The following is a 13,341-nucleotide window of genomic DNA, read 5'->3' as shown; positions in this document are numbered from 1 at the left end:
TGTGTTGTGCACAGAAGGTGGCATCCGCTTCACAATGGGGTAGCTGTCCCCAATGAAAAGCGAGTACTCTCCAAGAGTGTTCCTCGGCACCCACGTAGCATCACGGGGGTCGAACTCGGCGCCGTTCATCTGGTACACGCGGCATCTCAGATCTGGACACATGGTGACGTACATAATCAAGGTCCATGCATAATAATGTTGTGCTCAAATATGGTGGTCTGTAATACTGTGCGGCAAATAGTACTACTCCGGTATAGAGGAAGTAAAATAACCGGCTTATTATATATAGCCACTCTTGGCTACATGGATGAGATAGTAAGACATGGAAAAACAAAAATGGTGGCAGCTAGTGGGTTCAAGTCTTCAAGGGCCTAGCTAGCTATACACGTCCTCCAAGGTAAAAAGTACTCCTACTAGTATGTAAGTAGAGTACTAGTACAACAATGAAAGAGAAGGCGAGAGGGTTAAAAAATGGAATACCTGGGTAGATGGTGACGGTCCGATCGTGGTAGATTGTGTGACCATGTTGCACATCAGTGGTACCATGGGTAACATAAGATAGTTGATCCCAATATGCCAAAGTCAGCTACAAGGTTCCAGGTTCGACCGAATCGCGGATGCAAATGCACATCCAGGATCGGCGATCTTATTTTGATCGCGGGATGACTGGTCCCTGCAAAATAATGGAGTACCGTTAGGGATGCAAATGATGGTTTGTGCATTCTGTTTGTAATCTCCCGTACCGTAGGATGGCAACCAGATGAAACAAGTCCCCTGGCTTGTCACCGTGAAGATGCGGCCTAGATGGCGCACGGCATCTTCGAACGTGTAGGGGTACAAATTTGCCGCCGCCAACATGCGCCAGCCTCTGCCGTTACTGCCTCTTGCATTGATGGCAATCCTTATGTCGAACACTGCGATGAGATAGTAATCGTCGTAGCCGCGTCGCTTTGTCGGCGGGTCTGCAATTGCTATCTTCTTCAATCTCATGTAGGCATCATCATACGTATTCAAGCCCAGCCAGTCCGGAAGGCCGATCCCAATGGTGGAGAAGGGGTCTACCGGAACGGCCGCATTGCTGTGGATGTTGTGCAAAATGATGGTGGTATCCGGCCAGAGGTATGCAAGCCAATCTTTGTTGGCACCGACCCAGACCTATATATAAGACGGTGGGCAGCGGAGAAATTACGGGATGGAAATGGAATAACTAAGTACTACATGATCAAACTCCATTACTGACCTACTCGTCGGACGAAATCCGACTACCTCTCAACGTCGGCAACTCTAGCGGAGTCAACGTGCAACCATGGCCAGGGGGTGGTGTACTGTTCGAAGGATTGTCCCATAGAAGAACCTGCTCCTCGAGGACGCATGGAAGACCAACAAGCATGGCCTTTTCCCAAGCCATTTTAAGCACCGTCTTGAAAAAGTTGGTGCAGGAAGCACCGAGTCTTGCGGCGGTGAGGACGTCGGAGTGGCGTGCGATTTCTCCCAGAGGATCGTCGTCCAAGGTCTCCTAGCCCCGACGAGGAGGAGAACCGCCTGGCGAATCCATGGGAGCAGCGACAAACTGCCTTCTCTTCGGGGGGAGGGGAACTGGCGAGGAGGAGATAAGAGCGCAGTAACCGCAGGGCCTCGTCCCTTCCAATTGTAGATCGTTCCTTAGCGAAGGGGTGAGGCTATTATTTGCTACTAGTACTAGCATTATGGGACGTTATGGGATTGCATTATACTATAAATAATAGCACTAGTAAGAAATTTTTGGCACTAGCTAGTAGTTTTTGGCGTGGATTAAGAAATTTTGGGTATGTTTTTGCTATTTTTTGTACACGCCAACTAGTGTCAAAAAATGTCTTACATTATGTGACGGAGGAGTACGTACTCGTACTGTAGCAGTACTAGTACTACTTTCTCAACTAGTAGTGCGATGTACTGTACTTCTAGTATAGTGCACCAGTTTTGAACTCTTGAATCTCAGGGCCAAGGAGCTATAGTTGGAAGTGGAGGGTACTACTGTTCTCTAGAACCATCGTTGTACTATCAATGCAGGGAAAGTACACCTGCGTAGTGGCCTAGTGGGTACTCTCGGTGCTCTATTCAGCCGCTCCTCTCACGTAGCTGGCCTACTCAGCCGCTCCTCTCACGCACACACTAGCAGCCTGTTTATCAGCAACGGTTACTGCGGGGGCAGAACATTTGAGTTATTTGATACAGCGAGACTAGGCTTTTCGCTTCCATTTGTGGAGGTGTAATGGATCTCGTCGAACTTTGTTAGTAGTTCCTTCTTTATGAATGAGATGAAGCAAAGCTTTTGCCTCCGTTTCAGAAAAAACACGTCAAGAGGAATTTCTTTTATAGTAGAGCCGATAATGGAGTGAAGTCCATGCGTGCAACGCCACAAGCTACAGAGTAGTAGTAGAGCACTTTACGTACAGAGCCATATTGCACAGTTCCCAATGCCCTGCCAGGATTTTCTGGCTCCTCGGGCTTAATAGGGAGGCGCTAGTTTAAATATGCTACTAGCTGATGAGGAAGCTGCAAGCGAGGTGCGGCTAGGGCGAGCACGCGAGCCACGAGATGCTGGGAAGGAAAACCCGTTCACGTGGCTAGGCTATCTAGTGCACCTAGATTGTGGTGCCGCACGTCCGTTTGACTTCAAAACTCAAACTACCCGTGAAAATACTGGCTCGCAGCAAAGTTACTATTTAAAAAAAAGGCCGCCGTGCGTTCGGCCGGGATCGAACCCACAAAACGAGGTATACACTCCCGCGACCACTAGTAGTACTCGTTGGAGTACAACGCAACCTAGAATCGCCTTTTGTCGCTAGTAGTACATTGTTCCTTACAAGAAACCCCTAATAATGCAAGAAACCACTAATAATGCCAAGAAACTACTAGCACTTGCATACATGGTAGACTTAAGATAAGACTACCTCATCAAGCATTGTACATGCTCTTACCAACCAGCCCTACCAAGAAACGACTACTCTACAAAGTGCCGTTATAGGCACGTTTCAACCCATGGCCCTGTTTGGATACATTTGTTGTCAATCTAACCCTGCCATCCAAACACCACTTTGGTTAGAGTTAGTTCAGGGTTAGAATCTAACCTCTGACTTAAAGTATCCAAACAGGGCCCATGTCGCCCATTAAGTCAACGCCTTCTATTCGACCGGGCGTTATGATTTGTGGGACCTACATGTCAGTCTGCACAAAAATCCCCGAGTGACCTCCTACCTCCGGCCCGTCCACCTAGTCATCCTCGGCCATGGGACGCAGCTACCGCCGCCGGCAGAAGGCGAGGTCAAAACCGCCGGTGGTGCGGAGCCCATCTTGCGGCAGCCTGGATGCCAGCTCCGTCCGGCGCTCGCGGCCGCTAGCTAGCCAAGATAGCTCCATCAGCTGCTTGTCTGCAAGGTTTGCTAGCTAGATTGGCACGGCGGCGCGGCAGCTTGCTCGCGCGCGCCGCGCTAAGGCCAGGGCGGCGGCTTGCTCGCTCATGAGTCACACTCGGGCCAGCCTGCCAACCCGTGCGGAGGCCAGCGCGGCGTCCGGCCCGTCCGGCGGAGCGGCGGCCAACTCGCTCATCACCGGCGCCACCGACGAACACGCATCAGTACTGTTCAAGAAAAATAATGATTTGAGGGGGAATAACAGGATAGAAGGTCAGATGTGGGTCCCTCGTGTCAATGGTCAAACAAAATGTGTTGGTTTAAGCTGCCTCGTCAGCACGGACGTGTGGGCCAACCCTGTCATAAATGGGTTTAAACTAACCTAATCGGTAGGTAGTAGTTTTTGGCGTGGATTAAGAAATTTTGGGTATGTTTTTGCTATTTTTTGTACAATAGATTCTTCCTAGGGCTGGTTGAAAGTGGTAGTTTTTTGTTAAATACTCTACATATTGTAAGTAGGAGTGAAAGTTAAGCTTTCGAACCCAATAAGCAAGGTTAGTTACATAGTGCATATGTGTACATGATTGAAAGTAAATATCAACCATGAGTGACTAATATCTTGATGGAAAACTCGAAACTATGGAATACTAGGGGAAAAAATTGCATGGTTGGAAATACTAGCAATGTTCATGTGCGTTGCAACGAATCATAATTAGAATAATACTTATTCACAAACTTGATACAAAACACTCTAATTTTGATATACATATATCACTAGAGATATATTATGTTTCAATTAGAATATATTCCTTGGGCTGTTTTGGTGAGGTCAGGGAGGGATGTGGTTGGTTTTAAGATACTAATTATGGGTTTTTCTGCAAATTGGTAGACAAATGGGATGTTTGTGAGAAAAGGCAACAACTTACCTCACATTTGTTAGATGTAGATCTAATTTAAAACAATACAGAGGCTAGCCAACTCGCTTGGAGAATGCTCCCTCGATCAGTTCCTTCGTTGGCCGTTGGATCTGGCCATCTAGAGTGTCTGAGCCGTGGGATCTTTACCTGCTGTTAAACACGATTTCACCTCGCGGTCGTTTTTGCCATCCAATGACTGGTGGGCTCTCGCCGCATGTTTATTGGCTGGGTTGATCGATCTCGGGTGGAAAAGGCTTTCGCCCAATCCCCGCGCACCCTCCGCTCCCAATCCTGGTCGCGGGGTTGCTGCGCCAGAGCCCACACCCGCACCAACCCTAGCCGCCACACCTCTCCTTCCTCCCTTGCTCAACAGCGCCGCACCCCTCCCTCCTTGCTGCTCGTCCGGATATCCGCCGGCCGCCGCATCCCTTCTCCCCCTTCCTCCTCCTTCCTCCTTTCCGCTGGCGCCGACGAGGGGGCCTCCCGCATGGACGGCCAGGTCTTCAAACCGGGGGTAGAGGAGCAGGGGAGGGCTAAGAAGCCGGCGATGGGGGTGGAGCAGCCAGGAGGGCCAAGAAGCCGGCGGTGGGTGTGGAGCAGCCAGGAGGGCCAAGAAGCCGGCGGTGGAGGTAGAGGAGCAGGGGAGGGCTAAGAAAGCCGGCCGGGAGCACACCACCGTAGGTGTCAAGGGAGTCGTGGACAAGCCGCCAGGAGGAGAAAGCTCCCAGTTTGAGGAGGAGACTACGGCACAGGTGTGTTTCTTCCTATTTTTCTTCCCCCTTTCCTCATCTTTCCATGACGACCTACAAATTTTTTCAGGTGGTGTTTTGAAATCTAGATTGATTTGGTACTGTATGTGGTGTGGTGTGCCCTTGCCAGGAATATCTAATGTGTGTCATGACACAATCAATTGTAGAGGTAAAGATTACTCTGTCCTGGTTCAAAGAGCATTTAGATTTCATAAATTGATTGCTTATATCATTGTGAGAAGCTGGGAAGCATGATGCTCGATTAGTGGACTGCCGCTTGAGAAGAAGCTTGTCATATGTCTCTTTGAGCCGCGACGGCTAGGGGCCTTCGAAGAACACGGGGTTTGACATAGCCATTGAGGAAGTGCAGGGTAATACTCTTATATGCAGTATGGTAATTCTACGTGTGATGATGTTGCTCTGTGTTTTGGTATGATAAATCTTCAAAAAAAAACTGAAACATGCAGCTACAGCCTGTGGATGATCTATAAGCCAACCAAGGTGGCACTGCTTCAATGGATGTGATGATAAATCAATTTTAAGTGCAGCTCACTAGAAAGTGATTGATCTTACATGTATTTTTTTCTTTTACTGGACGCAAGAAGCAGCAGTGTTAGTAGAGAAGAGGTGGTGTTAGTCAGGTTATTTGTGAGCTATGAGAAGCCTCTCTTATACTACTGAGCTTTTTAACTCCACCCAACCAAATGTTCAAATCATGTTTCATTTTAATTTGAAAACTGCTTATGGGATTGGGACCTGGGAGATGATCATGTTGCAGACCATCTCAAATCTTGATAGTTAGAAATCAATATTTAAGACCATGCATGCAATATTTTTTCAAAGCGTTCTATTGTAAATCTTCACCAAGTTGCCATTTTTTTGCAGATACAAACCAGATGTAAACAAAGAGGATATGGATTCAGTACGGCCACAAGTGAAGGAATGTTGTTCCAATTTGGTACTTTAGTTTATCATTTTCATTTAGTCTGTATTAGCTTAAGAAACAACATTTGTGGGACAACTAATGTTTGAACATGGATTTTTTTTCAGGATCTTGGAGAATGTTTTCTCACTGTGGTTCAGGTTAAACTGTTGTTCTACTGTTCCTGCTCAGCCTCCTAATGTTCTATGTCTTGATGCGCCTTCTTCCAGCTTCTCTATTGGTTTTCTCTTCACACTGATGTAAGTACATGTTCCTCCCTTCCTCCAAATCTTCCCCGGCCATGGTCGTTTGCATCTGGTCATAGTTGTTTGCATGTTTCACTTCCGTTGGTGCTTCATGCGTCGGGCTCAGTGCTCTAAGCAGACCAACATTTCTCATTTTGGCGATTGTATTATTGGGGCTTTGCTACATGTGTAGGTTTGAATTGATGGCTAGAAATACAGAGTGCCATTTTGTCTTATGGAGTGATAATTAAGAAGACATACATAGCTACAAAGGGATTGCTCAAATGAAACAAGTTGCTAATTTTGTATCTTTGACACTCATGGAAAAGGTGCATGCCAATCCTAATTATAACCGTATCACATATATGTGGAACTGCATTAGACGAATGGTGTTATCAGGATGATAGATTTCAGTCACAGAACTGAACTGTTCCTTTTCTTGGTGTATATGTGTCATATACAGAATTCAGAAAAAATTGGACACTATAATTCATATATTTACTATTTAGAATCGAGATATCCAATCATGTTAGGATATGATATGGTCTTCTTCCAGGGGCTCTAAGTATTATGAATGTGCATATCCTGATACATGTAATTATAAGGTGGTTACAAGCTAGCTGGACATGTGTGGCAAAATGCTTGCACTTCAGTTTATGTAGGAAGAGGAGCATTAATACCTACTTCTCCTGCCCTGTATATGTAACGTCTTTGTTCCAAGCAATTAGTATATGGTATTAGAGATTCTTATATTCATATATTTGTTTGAAACTTAATGGATTCCTACCATCTCTATATAATTACAACAAAACCAATAGGTCAGAGTGATGTGTCTCTTAGTGCCATCGATTGGGTACAGATGAAGCCTCTCATCCCACATGCTCATTATTTCTACCTCAAACCAATCCTGCCTCCTTTTAAATTATTGATACATGTGTTGCTTCATTCATTTATTTTGAGATCACATATTAAACTGGTTTGAGGTAATTTGTTTTTTTGTTTTTGTTTTTTGAGATCACATATTAAACTGATAACACCATCCCTTGGCCTCCTTGGTCGTATCAATAATTGTACCTGAACGGTAACAAATCTCAGGCGACTGTTGTACCTGAACGGGTGTGGAACCAAATAGTGGTACCGTGTTCTGAGATTTGTTTTTTTGTTGCTATCCGCAGGAAAATTCCTAGGGATTTGATTGATGGAGGCATCGCTATTTGGCGCTGGATTATCCATTTTTGCAGCACCAGCAATGTTGTTTTTGTTTGGAATGGCCAGTTCTCAATTTCTAAATCAGCTATACTATACTTCTTGTCAGGTTACATTATCTTGCTTCGTTTCAGTCTATATGTAGCACAAAAATACTCGGTGACATGGTTGGTTTGTATGTTACACTAATGAACACCACCATAAGGAAAAGGGCATTGCACTTCTTTGTTTATATTTGGTCTGTTCCTATTCGGTTTGCTGTGGTACTTAATTGCTACACCATTTCAAGTTTCTTGCTGTTTCATGTATTCAGTTATGATATATTTTTCAACTATACAAGCACTTGGGGAAGTCAGGAAAACTGAAGCAAAGACAAACACTTTTACTGGTGATGTTGGGGCTTTTTTTAACTGAGATGTGAAAGATGCATCTTATCCCCTGAGATATATTGCCTTTAATTTCTTGATTTTTCCCTCACATGCTAATATAGAGCCAAATATGCATGATTCATCATACACATTACAGTCAATTATCCATTGGAATCTTTTGTCCATAGAGGTGATTTTGTTTGTACCATTAGTCTCGGTAGTGACATTTTGATCGATAAGGCACAAGTTTATTTTCTTTTTCACTCGGGCTACACTAAAGTAAGCATCACCGTCAATGAAAAGAAGGCATACAAATCATGAAGTTTTTGCCTTGGCTGTGTGCCTCGTTTAGTTGTCACTTATTTATTTCTAGGAAGCTATTCAATTCTCATCGAGCTTTCCTTATGCTTTCCATTGCTAAAGAAGAAATTTAAATACGCAATATTTTTAATATCCGAGGAGGCGAGACGAGATGAAAAAGGGTTGTAAGGTCGTACTTCCAACCTCTTTTTGTAACACATATCCATCTGACGCTCTTCCAAACAGGGCAGTGCAGATTTGCTGACTGGTACAACATCTAAACCTTGGCTACTCTAGCTTCTTTTTACATCTCTTAGTATCAATAAATAAGTTGGTTACAGTATATACTTGAAGATTGCAGCAGGCACACAATGCTTGGCTAACCAGCCGGTTAATTGAGTTGTGCCTACGAAGGGTCAGTAGAGTAGTTGGTTTTTTCTAAAATAATGAGGATTAGTTTGGTTGCCATGTGACGGTAAGGCCAGAATGGTGGTACTGAAAAGTGGTTCTGTAATGGTCATATGTGTTGTGGAGTTGGAACCTGATTCTCTTTAAGTTGGAGTGGCTAGGTTGTCTATATGTATTGCATTATTTTTCTACCGCGTACTATTCTTTCTAACGATTTTTTTAAACTTTAGTATTTAAGTTTACGGCATTATTCTGCGGCGTACCGTTCTTTCTACAGCATAATATTAATATCTTATGCTTTTCAACATTACACGGTTAAAACCTTCTGAATAAGATCTTGCGCTTTCAACATTTGCTCATGGCGTTGTGTGTATTCTTCTATGAACTGTTTACATTATAGAGAGTTGTGGTACCTATATTTGTACAATTCCTTTTAGCTGATGTTGGTTGCTCATACAGAGAAAAGGTGTGTTAACAAATGATTACAGAGCAGCGGAGAAACATGTTTCTACGAATGTGCCGAAACTGATGGATTTAATGTAACACCCCGCATGTAACTTGCCATATTTGTAACTCCGACTCTTGCCATTTTCGGCTATGTGATATGTTTTTTTCCCTCCGTTGTCGGGTTTTGTCTTTCGTTTTGTATTTTGTCATGTCATGCATTTTCATATCATGTCATCATGTGCATTGCATTCGCATACGTGTTTGTCTCATGCATCCGAGCATTTTCCCCGTTGTCCGTTTTCTAATCCGGCGCTCCTATCTCCTCCGATGCACCCCTCTTATTTTCTTTCATGTGCGTGTGTCAAACTTTCTCGGAATGGACCGAGACTTGTCAAGTGGCCTTAATATACCACCCGGAGACTACCGGTCAAGTTTCGTTCCATTCGGAGGTCGTTTGGTACTCCAACGGTTAACCGGGCCTCCGCAAGTCCATTTGAGTGTCCAGCAAAAACCCCCTCCAAAACCAGCCCAAAGCCCACCAAACTCTCTTCCATGCTCTAGGTCGTTCGATCACGATCGTGTGGGCGAAAACCGCACCTCATTTGGAGTCTCCTAGCTCCCTCTACCTATTTATAAGTGGGCATCCCGAAAAACGGAATCGCAGTCTAACCCTAGCAAAAATCCCTCGCGCCGCCGGACAGCGTCCGCCCACGCCGGACACGTCCGCCCGCGCCGGCGGACGAATCGCCCGTCGCCACGTCAGCGCCCGCCGCCGCCGTTCCCCGCGGGCCCGCGGGCCCGACTCCGGCCCCCTCGGCCCGCTCCTCCGCGTGCGCGCCCGCCGCCGCCACCGGCCGCCGCCGCCGCCACCGGCGCCTGCCGCCTCCTCCGGCCGCCGGCACGGAGCTCCGCCGGCGCCATCCGCCCCGCAGCTCCGCCGGCGCCGCCTCCTCCTCGCCGCGGCTCCCCGCCGGCCGGCGCCGCCCCGCCGCGGCCGGGCCCCGCCGTCCCCTGCCTCGCCGCCCCTCTTCCCTCTCGCCGGCGGCAGCCCGAGCCTTGAGCTCGAGGTGCCCCGATCCGATCGATCTGGTACTGCCCGTTGACCTCCTCCCTCGCGTCCGTTTTTTTCCTAAGTCCCTAAATTCCATCAGCAAGTGCCTATGTTCCCGATGCCGTAACTTCTTGCATGTAGCTCCGATTCGCGCGTGTAATATGTCAAATTGTTCGTCTCGTAATGCTCTTCATTCTGTTCAATTGCACCATGTTCATTAGAGGTCATCTTGATGCCCAAATCTTCGTTGGAAGAGGGCTAGTTGCTGTTAATCTCTGGTTCTTGTCAGAACTTGGAGATTTGTCATTTTTGTATCATTTATTCTGTGCATCTTTTGAGCATGAGCTCTACATGTGTTTTGAAGTATGCCATGCCATCTTTCCAGTGGTGTTGCCCATGTATTTTTGTGATCTTTTTGGTGACTAGCACAAGCATGCAAAGTAGGCCCTGTAATATTTCTGATTTCAGGGACTTGGTGATTTATTTCTCCAAGTCTTTGTCTGCTGTAATTTTGTTGCCATGTAAACTTGATGCTACAGAGAGATCCATGCATAGTTTGGAGATGTTCAGTAAGGATGTTTTGTAGCTATAGTTGTAGTTGATCCATTGCTGCAATTGTTTTCAATTTTAGAGTACCATAGAATGACTCAATCGTGCTCTACTTTTGCTATAAAATATTTATGGCAGATTCTTAACATGATTTGCAATTTTGCCAAGCTTATTGTAGTTGGTCCATACATATTATGCAATTGTTCTTACCATGGATAGCTTCATAAACATGCCATCTTGCTGTAGGTGTGCTTGGTTTGTCATGCATTGCTCTGTAGTGAGTGCATCAAGCTCACAAACAGGCCTACATATTAATAAACTCTGCCATGCTCTGTTTTCTGCTAAGTCTGAAACCTGATAACGAAACTTGCTATGTTTACATGCTTGCCATCATATCTTCTGGTCCTTTTTGGCTTATGGTCAGTAAGGGACTTTTGTCATGTGCTTTTAGTAGAACACTACCATGCCTTGTTTTGCTATGTTAAGTTTCTGTAGCATATTGATTTCGTGCTCTGAACATTGCTACCTGATGCTGATTTCTGCCATGTCCTGTTTTTCACCAAGTCTGTGAACCTGTGATGTTTTGCACTTTTGCCATGCTTGTTTGAGCTTGATATGTTGTGAACTAGCCGTAGCTCAGTGTTCATCTTTTGTCAAGCATCTCCTGTAGATTATTTCCATGTGCTTTGTTGCTATGTTGGGGTGCTGTAGCTTTGCTACTTGTTGTATTTTAAGTGCTATCTTGCTGTTTATCGCAGTTTAGTGTCATTCTTGTTTTGCTTGCCATTTGCAAACCGTGCATCCGATTCCGGTGATCTTTATATCGATTTCGACCGAAATCATCTCATCTTTCCAGTGGCATGCTTGGTTTTTCAAGTTACTGCCATGTTCATCATTTTCCTTCCGGAGCACGCATATGCATCGCATATCATAACTTGCATATCATACATGTCTTGTATCATGTTGCTTGCGCATTTCTCGTTGTTGATTGTGGTTCCGTTTATTTGTGTTCTTGTCTTGGGTAGAGCCGGGAGACGAGTTCGTGAACGAGGAACCTGTCGAGTACGCTTACGAGGATCAAGCTTTCGACAACTCTGAGAATCTTGCAGGCAAGATGACCACCCCTCGAAATCACTTCTATCTTTGCTATGCTAGTTGTTCGCTCTATTGCCATGCTCGCTACCTATCACTTGCTATATCATGTCTCCTATTTTAGCCATGTTAGCCTCTAACCATCCTCTCCTAGCAAACCGTTGTTTGGCTATGTTACCGCTTTTGCTCAGCCCCTCTTATAGCGTTGCTAGTTGCAGGTGAAGTTGAAGTTTGTTCCATGTCGGAACATGGATATGTTGGGATATCATAATATCTCTTATTTAATTAATGCATCTATATATTTTGGTAAAGGGTGGAAGGCTCGGCCTTATGCCTGGTGTTTTGTTCCACTCTTGCCGCCCTAGTTATTGTTATACCGGGATTATGTTCCTTGAGTTTGCGTTCCTTACGCGGTCGGGTGATTTATGGGACCCCCTTGACAGTTCGCCTTGAATAAAACTCCTCCAGCAAGGCCCAACTTTGGTTTTACTATTCGCCGCCTAAGCCTTTTCCCCCGGGTTTTCGCGAGCCCGAGGGTCATCTTATTTTAACCCCCCCGGGCCAGTGCTCCTTCGAGTGTTGGTCCGAACCGAGCAGCCTGCGGGGCCACCTCGGGGAAACTCGAGGTCTGGTTTTACTCGTAGCTTGACTTATCCGGTGTGCCCTGAGAACGAGATATGTGCAGCTCCTATCGGGATTTGTCGGCACATTCGGGCGGCTTTGCTGGTCTTGTTTTACCATTGTCGAGATGTCTTGTAAACCGGGATTCCGAGACTGATCGGGTCTTTCCGGGAGAAGGTTTATCCTTCGTTGACCGTGAGAGCTTATGATGGGCTAAGTTGGGACACCCCTGCAGGGTATTATCTTTCGAAAGCCGTGCCCGCGGTTATGAGGCAGATGGGAATTTGTTAATGTCCGGTTGTAGATAACTTGTCACTTGACCCAACTAAAATACACCAAGGGCGTGTGTAGCCGTGATGGTCTCTTCTCGGCGGAGTCCGGGAAGTGAACACGGTCTGTGTTATGTTTGACGTAAGTAGGTGTTCAGGACCTCTTCTTGGTCATTGCTAGATGACGTCCGCTCCTTTGCTTCTCTTCTCGCTCGCATTTGCGCAAGTTAGCCACCATATATGTTTTTGCCGCTGCAGCTCCACCTCTTTGCACCTCTTCGTCCTATAAGCTTAAATAGTCTTGATCTCGCGGGTGTGAGATTGCTGAGTCCCCGTGACTCACAGATACTTCCAAAACAGTTGCAGGTGCCGACGATGCCAGTGCAGATGATGGCGTCGATCTCAAGTGGGAGTTCGACGAGGAACGTGGTCGTTACTATGTGTCTTTTCCTGATGATCAGTAGTGGAGTCCAGTTGGGACGATCGGGGATCTAGCATTTGGGGTTGTCTTATTTTCATCTGGATTTTGACCGTAGCCGGTCTATATGATTGTATTTTGGATGATGTATGTATGATATTTATGTATTGTGTGAAGTGGCGATTGTAAGCCAACTCTTTATCCCATTCTTGTTCATTACCTGGGATTGTGTGAAGATGACCCTTCTTGCGACAAAACCACTATGCGGTTATGCCTCTAAGTCGTGCCTCGACACGTGGGAGATATAGCCGCATCGTGGGCGTTACATTTAACTATAGGTATTGCAGTATTATTCTACAGGTATTGCTGTATTGCATTATCCAACTG

At 45.8% G+C, this 13,341-nt stretch overlaps 1 long non-coding RNA gene across 2 annotated transcripts; it reads left to right on the top strand.

Moving 5' to 3' along the window:
* The first annotated feature begins 4,625 nt into the window (after positions 1-4,625).
* Positions 4,626-7,663, top strand: LOC109746170 (uncharacterized). 2 transcript variants are annotated; one of them, XR_002228725.4, is made up of 7 exons: positions 4,626-5,061; positions 5,129-5,227; positions 5,301-5,429; positions 5,944-6,016; positions 6,109-6,240; positions 6,419-6,554; positions 7,401-7,663. It is a non-coding gene; the product is annotated as an uncharacterized lncRNA (long non-coding RNA). The 2 variants fall into 2 exon arrangements; XR_002228721.4 differs by lacking the exon at positions 6,419-6,554 and having other exon boundaries at positions 4,837-5,061.
* Positions 7,664-13,341: the final 5,678 nt, after the last annotated feature.

Source organism: Aegilops tauschii, chromosome 5 (assembly GCF_002575655.3).
Source record: "Aegilops tauschii subsp. strangulata cultivar AL8/78 chromosome 5, Aet v6.0, whole genome shotgun sequence".
In the NCBI taxonomy this organism is placed as follows: domain Eukaryota; kingdom Viridiplantae; phylum Streptophyta; class Magnoliopsida; order Poales; family Poaceae; genus Aegilops; species Aegilops tauschii.
The sequence above is the reverse complement of the archived record's forward strand: the minus strand, read 5'-3'. Positions and strand labels throughout refer to the sequence as shown.